Raw genomic sequence first — 14365 nt, forward strand, 5'->3', positions numbered from 1 at the left:
GTTTTTGTTCTTCAATTTGCTAATGTGATGTTTCACATGGATTTGTGAATATTGTACCATCCCTTTATACCAGGGATACATCCCACTTGGTCCTTGCGAATGATCTTTCTGATGTGTTGTTGGATTTCATTGGCTAGTATTTTGTTGAGGATTTTGCATCTGTTCATCAATGTGAGCACAGAGCCCTCTGTGACAACCCACCCCAGGCACTCAGGGAACTCTCAATCTCTGAATCCTCACATGATGCTTACCCAAAGACCCAGCCATACCCCACACCCTATCACACAGTCACAGAATTCCCACATTCATAGTGCGTAAGGCCCCATGGTCTCAGGAGAAGGGGATCTGCTTGCAGCCCCTTGGGCCCCCTCAGTCCAGAGAGAGCAAACAGGATGAGACAGCTTCCTGCCCAAAAAAGTTGGCCAGTGCTGTGCCTTAGCAAGTTGAGTTCAGCCACCACCTTGATTGAGTGAGGGAAGGTTAGTCCTTCATAGGACTAATTCGCACCCTGCCCCCGACCAGTCATCCAGGCCAGACTCAAAGTCAGTGAGGACCACAGCATTTTATCCCTCCAGTAAAAATCCCCCAGTTGTGTGGCCCACAGCAGCCTCTGCCCACCTTATTAAGGTAGCATGTCCTTCCTGGTCGTTGCCAGGCACCCTTGTTGGTGATGGGAAGAAAGCAACATGCTCTGGCTTCACAGGATTAGGTGGGCACCACGATCCCCATTAGTGCCCCAGGCTGGACTCAAAGTCATGTGGACCGCGAGTTGTCCCTCAGGCAATATCACCAGTGACAGAGCTGCTGCAGGTTTCTCTCACCTTGCTCCAAGGAGATGGCCTCTCCCTCACCACTGGCTTTGGGAGTCAAAGGTGGTGTCCTGGGGGCTGCATGACTAGCCCGCCCCACTGCCCCATGCTGTCCATCTTATTTTTGTAGAATATCTATTAAGGGGCGGTGCTGTGCCTAGCAGGTAAAGCCACCGCCTGCAGTTCCAGCATCCATATGGGCATCAGTCCTAGTCCCAGCTGCACCTCTTCTGATCCAGCTCTCTGCTATGGCCTCGGATACCAGTGGAGGATGGCCCAAGTCCTTGGGCCCCTGCACCCACTTGGGAGACCCAGATGAAGCTTCTGGCTCCTGACTTCAGATTGGTTCAGCTCCAGATATTGCAGCCTTCTGAGGAGTGAACCATCGGATGGAAAATGCTTTCTCTGCATCTATTAAGATAGTCATGTGATTTCTCTTCTGCAGTTTGTTAATATGGTGTATCACATTGATTGATTTGCAAATGTTGAACCATCCCTGCATACCAGGGATAAGTCTCCCTTGGTCTGGGTGGATGATCTTTCTGAGGTGTTGTTGGATTCTATTAGCCAGGCTTTTATTGAGGATTTTTGCACCTATGTTCATCAAAGAAATTGCTCTGTAATTCTCTTTCTCTGCTACATCTTTTTCAGGTTTAGGAATTAAGGTGATCTGGCTTCAAAGAAAGAATTTGGGAAGATTTCCTCTCTTTCAATGGTGTGTCAATTTTGTTTATTTTTTCAAAAACCAGCTCTTAGTTTTGCTGATCTTTTGTAATTGTTTTATTCAATTTTGTTGAATTCTTCTCCGATTTTTTCAAAGATTTTATTTATTTATTAAAAGGCAGACTTACAGACAATGAGAGAGAGAGACAGACAGAAAGATCTTCCATCTACTGGTTCACTACCCATATGGCTACAATGGCCAGAGCTGAGCCGATCCAAATCCAGGAGGCAGGTGCTTCTTCTGGTCTCCAACACGGGTGCAGGGGCCCAAGGACTTGAGCCATCTTCCACTGCTTCCCCAGGCCATAGCAGAGAGCTGGATTGGAAAAAGTGCACCCAGGACTAGAACCAGTGTTCATATGTGATGCCGGCGCCACAGGTGGAAGATTAACCTACTGTACAACAGCACTGGCCCTGATTTCTTTTCTAATTTTAATTATTTCTCTTCTACTAGTTTCAGTTTGGTTTGCTGTAGTTGTTCTAGATCCTTGAGAGGCATTGATAGCTCATTTATTTGGTGCCTTTCCAATTTCTTGATGTAGGCACCTATTGCTATAAAATTTCCTCTTAACACTGCTGTTGTTGTATCCCATAAGTTTGGTATGTTGTGTTGTTATCTTCATTTGCTTCCAGAAAGTTTTTGCTTTATTCTGTGACACACTGTTCATTCAGGAGCATGTTGTTCAGTGTCCATGTATTTGCATATGCTCTAGAGTTTCCTGAGTTGCTGATTTCCAGCTTCATCCCATTGTGGTCCGAAAATGCATGGTATGATTTCAATTCTTTTGAATTTGCTAATCTTGTTTTATGGCCTAGTATGTGGTCAATCCTAGTGTAGGTTCCATGCACTACTGAGAAGAATGTGTATTTTCTAAATGCAGTATCAAAATTCTGTAGATATTTGTTAGGTCCATTTGGTCTATAGTGCCAATTAAATTTGCTTTTGCCTTATTGATTATTGGTCTGATTGATCTGTCCATTGCCGAAAGTGGAGTATTGAAGTCCCCCAATACTATTGTGTTGTATTGTATTGTAAATCCCTTAACATATTTTTTAAATAGCCCAGTGAACTGTAATTAGGTGCATATACAGTTATAATGGTTGCATCTTCCTGTTGAATTGATCCCTTAACCATTATATAGTGCCCCTCTTTGATTATCTTAACAGTTTTTGTGTTAAAGTCTATTTTGTCTTGTATTAAGATGGTTATTCCAGCTCTTTTTTGGTTTCTGTTGGCATGGAATATCTTTTTCCAACCTTTCACTTTCAGTCTGCATGCACCTTTCTTGTTAGCAGCAAATAGATGGGTTTTGTTCCTTAATCCATTCAGCCAGTCTGTGTCTTTGAACTGGAGAGTTGAGGCCATTTACATTCAATGTGACTATTGGTAAGTAGTGACTTTGCCCTGCCATTTGTCCAAAGATATCTTAATTTATACTTTGAACTTCCTATAGTCTTTTCCTTAGAGATTTTCTTCCTTTACCTTCTTTGGTATTGATGATCATTTTCTGTATTTCTGTGTGTAACACATCTTTAAGCATCTTTTGCAGGGCTGGATGGATGGTGACAAATTCTTTCAATTTCTTTTTGCTTTGAAAGGTCTTTATTTCACCTTCATTCACAAAATGAGAGCTTTGCAAGGTATAATATTCTGGGATGGCAGTTTTTTTCCTCTTAGTACTTGGGCTCTCCTAGCCTGTAGGGTTTCTGATGAGAAGTCTGCTGTGAGTCTAACTGGAGATTATCTGAGAGTAATCTGACATTTCTCCCTTGCACAGTTTAGAATCCTTTCTTTATGTTTCACTGTGCTGAGTTTGATTACAATGTGTCATGGCGAGGATTTTTCTGGACATATCTATTGGGAGTTCTGTGTGCCTCCTGTACTTGGACGTCTCTTTCATTCTCCAATGCAGGAAGTCTTCTGCTAGTAGCTCACTAAAAAGGCCTTCTAATCCTTTCTCTCTCTCCATGCCTTCAGGAACTCCTGGAACCTGAATGTTGGGTTTTTTAATAGTATTCTATAGATTCACAATGATATTTTTTGGATTTCTAATTTCTTCTTTTTCTCTTCAGTTTGTATATTTTCCTGTGCTCTCTCCTCTAATCTGATAGTCTCTCTTCTGCTAAACTAATTCTGTTTTTTTTTTTTTTTGACAGGCAGAGTTAGACAGTGAGACAGTGAGACAGAGAGACAGAGAGAAAGGTCTCCCTTCCATTGGTTAACTCCCCAAATGGCTGCTACGGCCGGCACACTGCGCCGATATAAAGCCAGCAGCCAGGAGCCTCCTCCTGGTCTCCCATGCGGGTGCAGGGCCCAAGCACTTGGGCCATCCTCCACTGCTTTCCTTGGACACAGCAGAGAGCTGGACTGGAGGAGGAGCAACCGGGACAGAACCGGCACCCCAGCTGGGAATAGATCCCGGGCTGCCAGTGCCTTAGGGGGAGGATTAGACTAGTGAGTCATGGCGCTGGCCTCTAATTCTGTTTTTAAGGCTCTCAACTACCTTTTTTATTTGTTCTATTTAATTATTCATTTCGTTTTGATTCCTTCTAAGATTTCAATTTCATGAGAGAGAGTTTCTTTCGTGTCCTGCATGGATTTCTGTTTTTCGTGTGTTTGCTTTTGATTACTTCTAAGTATCATATCATCAATTTTTTGAGTTCCATTTCTTGCATTTCTTCTATCTCATCATCTTCATAATCTTGTATTGAAGTATTTTGTTCTTTTAGGAGTATCATGTTGTCTTTCTGATTTCTTATATTGTTGTGTTTGTTGTTCAGCATTTATGGCGATACTTGTTGTACTATGACTCTGTAGATAAGTGATTGTCTGCCTTCACAAATCTCTAGAGGCTTGTAGTTGGGTGTGGGTAGAGAGCTGTGTTCAGTTCTCCAGGATTAAGTGCACGCCTAAGGTGACACACTCAGGTTTGGAGCGATAAATCTTCTCTTTTTTTAATCTGAAGGGAAGTAATTGTGATCAGCTGAGCTCTTCTCAATGGAAACCAGTGCCTGAGCACTAGCCCCAGTGGGTGTAATATTCGTCTGCTCTGTCCCAAGGACCACACAAAGGATCTGTGTAGTCCTCAGTGTAAGTTCAGATTCCCCAATGTCTTTCACTGAGTAACCAGGACTCCCTGAGCTTGTGATGTCCCCTACCATGACTACTCAAAGTCACAGCCACACCGTGAGTTCTGACACACAAACCCTCAGTTTTTTTGTTTTGTTTTTGTTTTTTCATAATGCTGGTTCAGAAGTCCAACACAGTCACTAGGTCTTAGCCTCCTGTTATTACTCCCCACCAGAGTCAGTCCCCACAAGAGTCATGTTTCTACACTCAGCTGATTGCCAGGCACAGACACAAGCTGGCACAGCTCTTACGTATGTCCAAAGTGGTGCCTGCTCTATCAGCTTGTATGCCTTTGTAAGGTGATCAGAGAGAGAGAAATGTGTCCGTACTATGCCTTTTATTTTTTCTCTCCTCTAGTTAGGCTGGTATACTTTCCCCCACAGGGCTTCAAGCCTCATTCCCTCTAGGCACTTCCTGCCACTTTTTAAAAATTTATTTGACAGGTAGAGTTATAGACAGTGAGAGAGAGAGAGACAGAGAGAAAGGTCTTCCTCCAAATGTCCACCACGGCCGGAGCTGTGCCAATATGAAGCCAGAAGCCAGGTGCTTCTTCCTGGTCTCCCATGCGAGTGCAGCAGCCCTAGCGCTTGGGCCATCCTCCACTGCACTCCCAGGCCACAGCAGAGAGCTGGACTGGAAGAGGAGCAACCAGGACTAGAACCCGGTGCCCATATGGGATGCCGGCACCATAGGCAGAGGATTAACCAAGTGAGCCACAGTGCCAGCCCCTCCTGCCGCTTATTGCCAGTGTCTCCAGCTACTGCGGTGTCACCTCACCTCACTTTCCAGCGCTGGTGCAGAGGCACTCAGCAGCTGGAGTCCCGAGCTGTGGGTGCCCACACCCTCCACGTAGGTCCATCGTGTCCCTTAATTTCAGAATAGCTTCCTCTGCCGTTTTGTCCCTAACTCTTCCTTGAGACTATACTATCTCCACTTTTTGTATTATCATCTCCTGGACTAGATCAGTAAGCTCCCTCCCTATTCTGCCATCTTGGAACCGTGCCCAACCATTCCATATTAGATTGCCCGTGTGCATGCAGGAGTCCAACCAGTTATGTTTGCCCTCATTTTCCCTCTACGGTGCTACTACCTTCAGCATTTGCTATCCACCAACATCAATAGTTTTCAACTTCCCTCCCTTGGCAATGTGGTCTTAAGATCCTTTGTCATTTTTCTGCTTGTCCTACTGATTCTAAAATAATAAACTCAATTCTTATTGTATCTGCCATTCTGAGACACACTGACTTGCTCAAAATACATTTGTCGGCCCTTGGGGTCTATTTGATATACCATCTCCTATGTTGTCACACTAATTATTTTTTTCAGGCCAATGTTGGCAAAATCCTGAATCCCATCAAAATATAAATTTGTCAAAACGTAAATGAAGGCTGCTAACACAAATGATCCACACTAGAGAGCTTGCTTAGAGTGGAAAAGCTTACAAGCCACAGAGCAGCCTCGCTTTTTCCTCTGGCAGGGTGAGGCCAAGCCCTTAAAAAGCCAGGTAGGTGTTCTGAGAGTGGCTCTGTCCTGCAAGGAACCCAAGTTAGCCTGAAACTGGGGAGAGAGGAGTCTGGGGTTTCAGATTTCACCTGGGCTCCCTAGGAATGCACCTCTCCCCCTGGCATGCATCCCCCAAGCTCCCTATCCAGCTTCCCTGGAGCACCTGGAAGGCCCAGCCTGCAGGGATGGAGTAGCATGCACTCTGTGATCCAGGTCCCATGCTGCGACCAGGTGCCCAGGGCAGTCTCACTATCCCCATGGGAGCTTCCTTCCTGGGATGTGGCTCAAGCACAGTGCACACATAAGGGACAGGGTGGGAGGTAGAAAGATAAGTAAAGTTAGAAACCTTGGCCAGCCATTATTAACCATGTCCACATGGGGAGCCAACGAATGTGTCTGCAGTCCCTAGAAGGGGACAGAGGTACCCTCTTCACCTAGCAGACAGGCATTGTGGGCCTGCACCTGCATTCACACCTCACATTGGGTGCCAGTCGCGGGCTCATCCTGGGAGTCCCGCACACTGTCTGCATGGGTGGGGCACCAGCACTCTTCCATATGACACACCGGAGACAAGTTTCAGGGCACACGACAGCTTTATTAGCACCAAGCACACCTTGTAAAGGGCAGGCAGAGGGCGCCTAACTGATTCAGGGCAGCACTAATTCTATAGCTGAAGGTGGTATTGGTGCCACTATGCTTCTCAATCAGCTTGAAGGTCACATAGGCTCCTAGCTTTCCAGGTGGGCCTGGGCCACACCCAGGAGCGGTTTACCTGATTGGCAGAGGCAGGGCTGGGGGAAACGTGCCTGGGGCTCCTGGGCCTGCCAGCACTCAGATAACTGCATGGGCTAGGCAGGCAGTCTCACGGGATCTCCCACAGTGGAGTGTGCTGCATTGGGTCGCTGGGCCATTGGTAGAACAGGGAATGACAAGCACAAATAGTGAAGAGATGTGATCCAAGTCATAGCACCAATGTTCCTGAACTTGGGCTAATGGCTCATGACAGGTTAAAATACAGAATCAATACATAAAAACAAAATGGTAAAAAACTAACACGAGAAGGAGGGCACAGGCAGTGTCTTGCAGTCTGGATTCAAACTCTCACTGGCACGGCTGCTTGCAGTCACTCTTCTTCTTATATTCCGTGTTTCTCTTTATAACTTGGATCTTAAACTGGGCTCTTCCAGGTGTCAATGATACAAAGCTTAAAAAATAAAAGGGTCTCTTCGACCAAGTTTCCTAGGACTTCCCTTGTTCCCTCAAGCCTAACGCTTCCATATACAGACTCTGGACCACTCAGCACGGAATCTGGGCTCCTGGCCTAGGCAGGGCCTACATCCTTCCTCAGCCTGATGAGGTCACAGGAGACAGAGGCTTGTCCTGCTTCCCAGAAGAAGAAGTCAGAGGCCAAAGTCCCTGGGTAGGGGAGCTCTCAATGCACACAGCTCGACGTGAGTAGACCCCAGAGGCCCAAGAGGGCTGCAAGCACTTTCCACGGCCCAACAACTCCAAAGGCACCCAGTGGTGAAGGTCCCAGATAGGCAGTGTCATATCAGCAGTGCGGTCACTGTGGTTGTGATTCCAGCATCACAGATGAGAGAGGCCCTGGTTAGAGAAAAGACAGGTGATGCCCTGCTCCAGGACAGCCCCGGCTACTCCTAGAGTCCTCCTCCCATCTCAGGAATTCTCCACCCCCCCCATCAGATGCAATAAAGAAGGAATCTTCCTCAGATTCTCAGCACAGATGCTGTACACCTGCCCACCCGCTCTCCTGCCCTGAGAGTGGAATTTGCTTACAACAGACCTTGCTTGTTCATTTTAACCTTGGAGCATCCCAGAGTTCTCTTCCTGCAGGGGGACCAAGACCTTTTACAGGTTCTCTGGTACCAGGAACGCCCTGCCCTCTGCCTTAGGAACTGGGTTACAAAATCCTTCCCACCCCTCATCCTGGGAAGGGGTCAGCATCCTCTTTGCTTTGAGGATGGAATCTCTGACAACGACTCCTCGAGTGGAGTGTCCATGCTGCTTGCTGCCCACAAACCCTATGCCTGTGTTCCTGTGCCCCAATATCCCGTGACTGGGCCCTGAATCTGCGCTACACAATCCTGAGCTGGCTAAGCCTTCTTCAACCCACAGGCCATGAACCAGCTGCTGAACCTGGTGTAGGAAAGGCCCCCCCCCCCCCTCCACCAGGCTGGCTCCTGACAGTGAGAATTCATTAGAACTCAGGGCTGAGCTGGTCCCAGTTAATGCTACTGAGGGACATGAGGACTGATTTCCTCGTCTCATTTCCAGAATGAGACAGTGCAGTCCAGGGGACAGGACTGGACTTGGGGAATTCCCTCTGCCATCATCCCAGCCAATCCCATCTGCCCTCTGCTTCCCTCCCAATGCTGCCCTCCATACCTGTCACTCAGAATGGCTCCCCTTGCACGACAAGGAGGACTGAGCTGGTGAGGAGCAGGAGAAAGGCCCAGGGCATGGGCATGGTGGCCGTGGCCTTGGATGCAACTACTCCTAAGGTTGTGGGTGGCCGCGCTGAAATGGAAGCAGAAGACTGGACGCCCCCATCCAGACTCCAAACCCCAGGAGAGGCCTTCCAGCTCCTGCTCCTGTTAAAGGCAGCCGTGCACACAGCTGGCACCTATACTGAGCAGCTGCTGTGACAGGTCCTGGAGTAGCATGGAGGGAGGATGGGAAAGATCTGCCAGAGAGGAAGCCAGGGTGACCATGCAGACCATCCCTCCTGGGTGGTGGCCAGGAAGGGGGGCAGGAGCTGGACCTGGAGATGGTTCTGAAGGACCAAAGAGAGAGAGCAGAGAAATGGGAGAACTGGTATTCTAGGAAGAGGGGATGGCGATGGGAGAAGGTCTAGAAACAGCGACAGGCACGGGTGGATGCCAGCAGGAGGGCACGTGAGGGGACTGAAATACACACCGTGAGGAAGAGATGAGCAGGAGGAGGAGGAGAGGTGTGAGGGAAGGCACAGCGGTGGATGCTGCTGTTGTCATAGGGAGGGGCACATCACACTGGATCATGTTTTCAGACACTCAGGCTCACACACACCTGCACACAGCACCCTACCCTGGCACACACACAGCACAGGACACTCACAGGCTCACACAGCACACATAAATCGTCACACCCACACTCTCATTCATACACACCCACATTCCCACACCACACGCACCAGCATCCACACCCTTACATGCACACACACCCATATCCTGGCATGCACACACACCCCGGTACAGCACACTCACATGCACACAGCACCCACACCTTGCATGCACACACTACGGTGGCGTCATCTCATCTCCAGAGAGCACCCCTTCCCGCCACCCCATCCCTAGTTACCTGTAGTCTCCAACATCACCTTCCAGGGCAACAAGAATTTCCCCAGCCACCTTGTGCAGTCTCCTATGGACACCCTGCTTAATTTGTCAGTCAGCTGCCTGTCATTCTCCCAGGTCGTCTTATTCCAGCTGGCCCCAGGATGAACCTCTGTCCACTTTCTGGCGTTTGGGTCAAAGAGGAGGCCGATCTGTCCACCGAAGCTGAACTGCCAAGACCCGTGCCTGCCGCCGCTGGCTCCATGCCAGCAGCACATCCTGCCCTGCAAGCTCGGGGGATCTGCCCCCATTGGAAAGACATTGTCAGAGATCAGTCTTGACAGGTCCTCTGCCCCACCTGGGATCCACTTCTCCCAACCGTCCCTCTGGTATCTCCTGGCCCTGCTCTGTCCTCTGCATCCTGCACTTCCTCCTGGGGCACTTGAGTGGGGCCAACTTGCAACTTCACAGAAACATAAGGAAGTCCCCGTGCCCAGATCAGTCTTGACAGACCCTCTGCCCCACCTGGGATCCTGCATTCCCGTCCCCTTTTCATCGCCTCGCCCTGATGTCCTACCTCTCCACCTTGTCGCTGGGCCTCCAAAGGAAGCGCATTGTCCAGTTCTGCACGTGGAAATCCTCAGTCCTGGTTCACAAACCTGCCCTCTGCCCAGGGACTTTCAGGCTCACCCTTGCTTGTGGAATGTTTCATTTCAGCCACTTGCTGGTTGAGGGTGTCCACCACGTCTCACAGCATTTCTGTCTGCTCTGCCCAGTTGTCAATGGCATCCACTTCCCTCCCAAGGGGGTCAAAAAGCTGATCTGAGTGAAGCTGCAATCACAGTGCAGAATCATCCTGTCATCCACGTGAACCTGAACATCACACCGTTGCTGTCTGGGTCTGGCCTTGGGATTGACAGTTATGTTGTAGCAAAGGGAGTGAGCATCTGTGGAAGAGAAACACGAGTGAGGTGTGGGGATGAAAAAGGACTCACACTCAACCTCTCCCCCAGCTCCAAGTCTAAGGAGCCCACCTGAAGGGCAGGGATAGGACGCATGGAAATCAATTCCCGCCATTGCAACTCCATCACTGGCTCCCGACTTTCTGCCACCTGTGCTCCTTGTAATTCATTCAGGTTCTCTGACCAAGTACACAGGGTCCTCGGCATGGCCCACTAGACTCGGAGGGGGCTGGTGACAGGAGTCCTGTGTAAGCATACACAGTACCTAAGCTCACACGCATCTGAACAGAAACTCCGACACCACGTGATAAGAAAGTGCAAACCACATGGACATTCCAGAAAGCTGGCGCAGACGATGCTGGCCCAGGCAGCAGCAGGGGAAGCCTGGTGTGGGTGGTCCCTGGACAGCCACTGTCTTCTCCGAGCTTCTAGCCGAACTGACTCCAAGAGGCAAAAGAAAGACCAAGACAGGTGTGCATAGGAGGGAAGCATTGAGAAACACGGTTTCCAGAGTATGGCAGGAGTGGGCGATCAGGGCAGATCAGTCAGCTGGGGGGTCCTACAGAGAAGAGTGTGAACAGACAGGTGGACATACAGGAGTGCACCTGTCACCTGAGTGCACGCACACGTGCTCCTACGTGGACCCAACCAGGGCTGACACCACACACCGGGAAGAAGCTGGCAGAAGCAGTTAGCACAGTGGCTGGATGATGACCGCCTCCCCTACCCGCACCTGAGGCCAAATCTCCTGTCCAGACGAGGACTGAAAACAGCAGCACTGAGCGGGACCCAGTGAGAGGAGAGGAAACTTTCTCAGGAAAGGTCAAGGCAGTCACAGGTTTACAGTGAGAGACAGCAACAGCTTTTACTGCAGGACTCTGGTTGTAGAAAAGCCTGGGTAACTCGGGGAATAAGCACACGAGGACTCCAACATCCACCACCAGGAACCGCAATCTCCACGCGCATCCCATGGACACTGGTCCTGGGTAAATCACAGAACTCGAGCCCAGATCTTCAGTTTCCTGAGCTGGAGCCACCCATGCCCCTTGCCTCTGAGGAACTCCTGGTGGGGTGCAGGAGCAGGGAGCCTGTCCACTGATGCCAGTGCAAGGCAGCACCACTCACTCCGAGGTGAGCTCACCCCTCGGCTGCAGGGAGTATCCCCATGTGGACCCAGGACCCCGCTGGACAGCACAGGAGTAGCAGTAATGCTGCAACCACAGGACCCCACTCCTCTCCCTGCGGCCACCAAAAGCCACCGCAGGACAGAATCTGCTGCTGACTCTCACCCACGCACCCGAGACCACTCAATAAGGACACCCTGCGGGCTGGGGCTCCAACAGCCGGGGCACTGTAGATGCCACAAACTGGGGTGGGCAAATGGGACCCTGCTCAGATCTGGGCCCTAGTTCCTTTGCAAGTTGTCCCTGGCTGGTGATGTCACTGAGGCCACCAAGAAAAATTGAGCAGCTGGGGAAACAGATGACTCAGACTTGTACAGTCACCCTTTACACAAGTTGGCCAACTCCTGTGTGAAAAAAAAAAAAGCTCATCTTCTACAGTGCTGTCTCCCAGCAGCCAGGGGAATTGCAGAAGTTGCCTGAAAGGGGCGGGGGGGGGGGTGCGGGATGGTGTCCCCACCCCTTAGACTTAGGATCCTGGGCTGGGGATTTGCTTGCCTGGGGCGTCCTCAGGCAGAGGATAGGCGCCAAGGGGTAGGGGAGAAGTCAGGACCCGCCCGATGAAAAAGGGACAGATTGGACTGGAAGCCCAGCGTTCCTGGTCCCGTGCTGAGACTGGCTCAGAGGCTCACAGGGACTCAGCAACTCAGGAGGGCCGTGGCCTGATGAGGCTGTGAGCAGTGAGGCAGTGAGTGGACACAGGTGGGTCGGAGGGGGAGTTTGTGGATGCAGGCGGGGAGGGGGATGGCCGCGGTCGCCTCCGTGCAGGGTCCGCACTCATCCAGGCTCAGCACCCAGTTTCGGAGGACGGGGCTGGGGCTCCAGCAGTTTCCACACCCCCTCCCATCCTCCTCCTGTGACTTCTGGGAGAAGCCTCCACAGAGAAGCGCAGGCCCTCGAGGAGGTCCCCACCCTCTCTCCCTGCCCTGTGCCCTGCCCTGAAAGCACTCACCAGCCAGCGGCGCCCAGAGCCCAGCTGCCAGCAGAGGCAGCAGTAGAAGCAGCAGGGAAGGGAAGCGGTGCCCGGGCAGCAGCTCCATCCTGGAGTGAGTGTCAGCTCTGGAGGCGTGTGAGAGCTGGTATTTAAGGACCCCAACTCCCCTCTTTCAAGGGCGGTTATTGGTGGACGGGAGAGAGGACCTTCCATAGCTCTGAGGTAATTGTCAGGCTCCTTACAACTTCCTCTTTCAAGTTTCAGGCTAGCATTGAGTCTGAGTCTAAAACAGAGGGCAGGGCTGTCTCCCACAAGGTAAATTCTAGCGCTATTGTTGAAGGTTGCTGCTTTCCTTAAATGTGCGTGAGATTCCTCATGTCTCTTTTTCTTATTTTCTGCTCGCACGTCTTTTTGAGCAGTTTTTTTGTTTGTTTGTTTGTTTTCAGTAGTTGGAGGGGCAGCAAGTGAGAAGCTCAGTCCCCTACCTGACAACTCAAACTACCCTGTCCTGCCCTGAGTGCTCAGAGCTAACAGGGCTCTGGTGTTAAAGGGGGGTGGAGGCTGCCCAGCGAGTGGCCAGTGGAGTTGCTCCTTGGGACGCTTCTGTCCAATCCAAAGGCCAGAGTCCAGCACCTGCACGGTGGCCCAGACCACGGTGTGCATAACAGAAAGCCTTAAAGCTGTTCTCCAAGTCAGATTCCGAAGTGATTTCGCTGTCCTGTTTAAAGCAGCCTTTTGCATTTTTCCACATTTCCATTTTCAAAATGCCTTCATGGTTAATCAGTGGTGGCTTTTTGGCACTAATTTGTTATCTTTTTTATTTTCCTGCCTTTTTCAAGGACGATAACTTAGTGGGAATGTTTGGGTTTAGCTGTCCAGAATATGTTTGGAGTTTATTTTTAGCTCTTTCAGCCTTGCACAGGTTTTATCCCCACCACCATTGGCTATTTTCACCACTTCTGCTGTTTAATATTATTATTAAATTAATGACATGAAAAAATGTCTATTTTTCCATGCTTATACATCCTGATAAAAGTGGTCTAAATGTGAATGGGGAAAACACACACTTTCTAAGTAGTCTCTTTCTTGAGTCTCTTTTGAGCCCTGGACTTCCTGAGGGACAGCAGTTTTATTCATTGAACTTAAATGTATGGTCTCAAGGGAACACCAGAGAGAAGAGTCATTGTAGTTCACAGTCAGATACTTGAAAAATAAACTACAAAGGGTACTTTTTGGTTAAAGTTATCTTTTTTTCCTTCAAAATTCCTTTTTAGATGTTCTTTGAAGATCATATTGATGATGCCAAATAGTGTGGTCACTTGCATGGCCTTGGTTCTGCTTCGTCCTATGCACAGAATGGCACAGGGAAGTTCATGAAGAGGAAGCCGACGAGCAGTCATGACACGAAACAGTCCTTTTATTCTCTCTGAGCTACACACATGCCTGTATATTCTAACAGCCTTTTCATATTTCCAGTCTTGCACTGCCAGCTTCCTGGGCACACCGCGGCTCTCCGCCCACGCGACCTTGACTCTGTGGTGTTGGGTGCCGCTGCCCCAAGGCAAGAGTGGCAGGTTACAGGAATTGAGAGACAGCGGGACTAGCTGCGCGCGAGCCAGGGCGACTAGCTGCGCTCCAGCCGCACCCTCCCGTGCGCCAAGCGAGCTACCCTCCGCAGCACGATGCTCATTTTTGAAAATATAGCTACAGGCTCCGCTGTCGCTGGCTTGTAAATCAGAACAGTACGTCCTGAACATCCTCCAAGAACGGATTTACTTCTTTTCAACTCTG

At 49.8% G+C, this 14365-nt stretch overlaps 1 long non-coding RNA gene across 1 annotated transcript; it reads right to left on the reverse strand.

The window, feature by feature from the left end:
• Nucleotides 1–6742: 6742 nt before the first annotated feature.
• On the reverse strand, nt 6743–12749 carry LOC138849779 (uncharacterized). Its single transcript, XR_011388939.1, has 5 exons — nt 12593–12749; nt 10188–10444; nt 9523–9798; nt 8572–8703; nt 6743–7770 (listed from the first exon to the last, which is right to left on the reverse strand). It is a non-coding gene; the product is annotated as an uncharacterized lncRNA (long non-coding RNA).
• Between the last annotated feature and the right edge of the window lie 1616 nt (nt 12750–14365).

The sequence above is a fragment of the Oryctolagus cuniculus genome, chromosome 5, assembly GCF_964237555.1.
Source record: "Oryctolagus cuniculus chromosome 5, mOryCun1.1, whole genome shotgun sequence".
In the NCBI taxonomy this organism is placed as follows: domain Eukaryota; kingdom Metazoa; phylum Chordata; class Mammalia; order Lagomorpha; family Leporidae; genus Oryctolagus; species Oryctolagus cuniculus.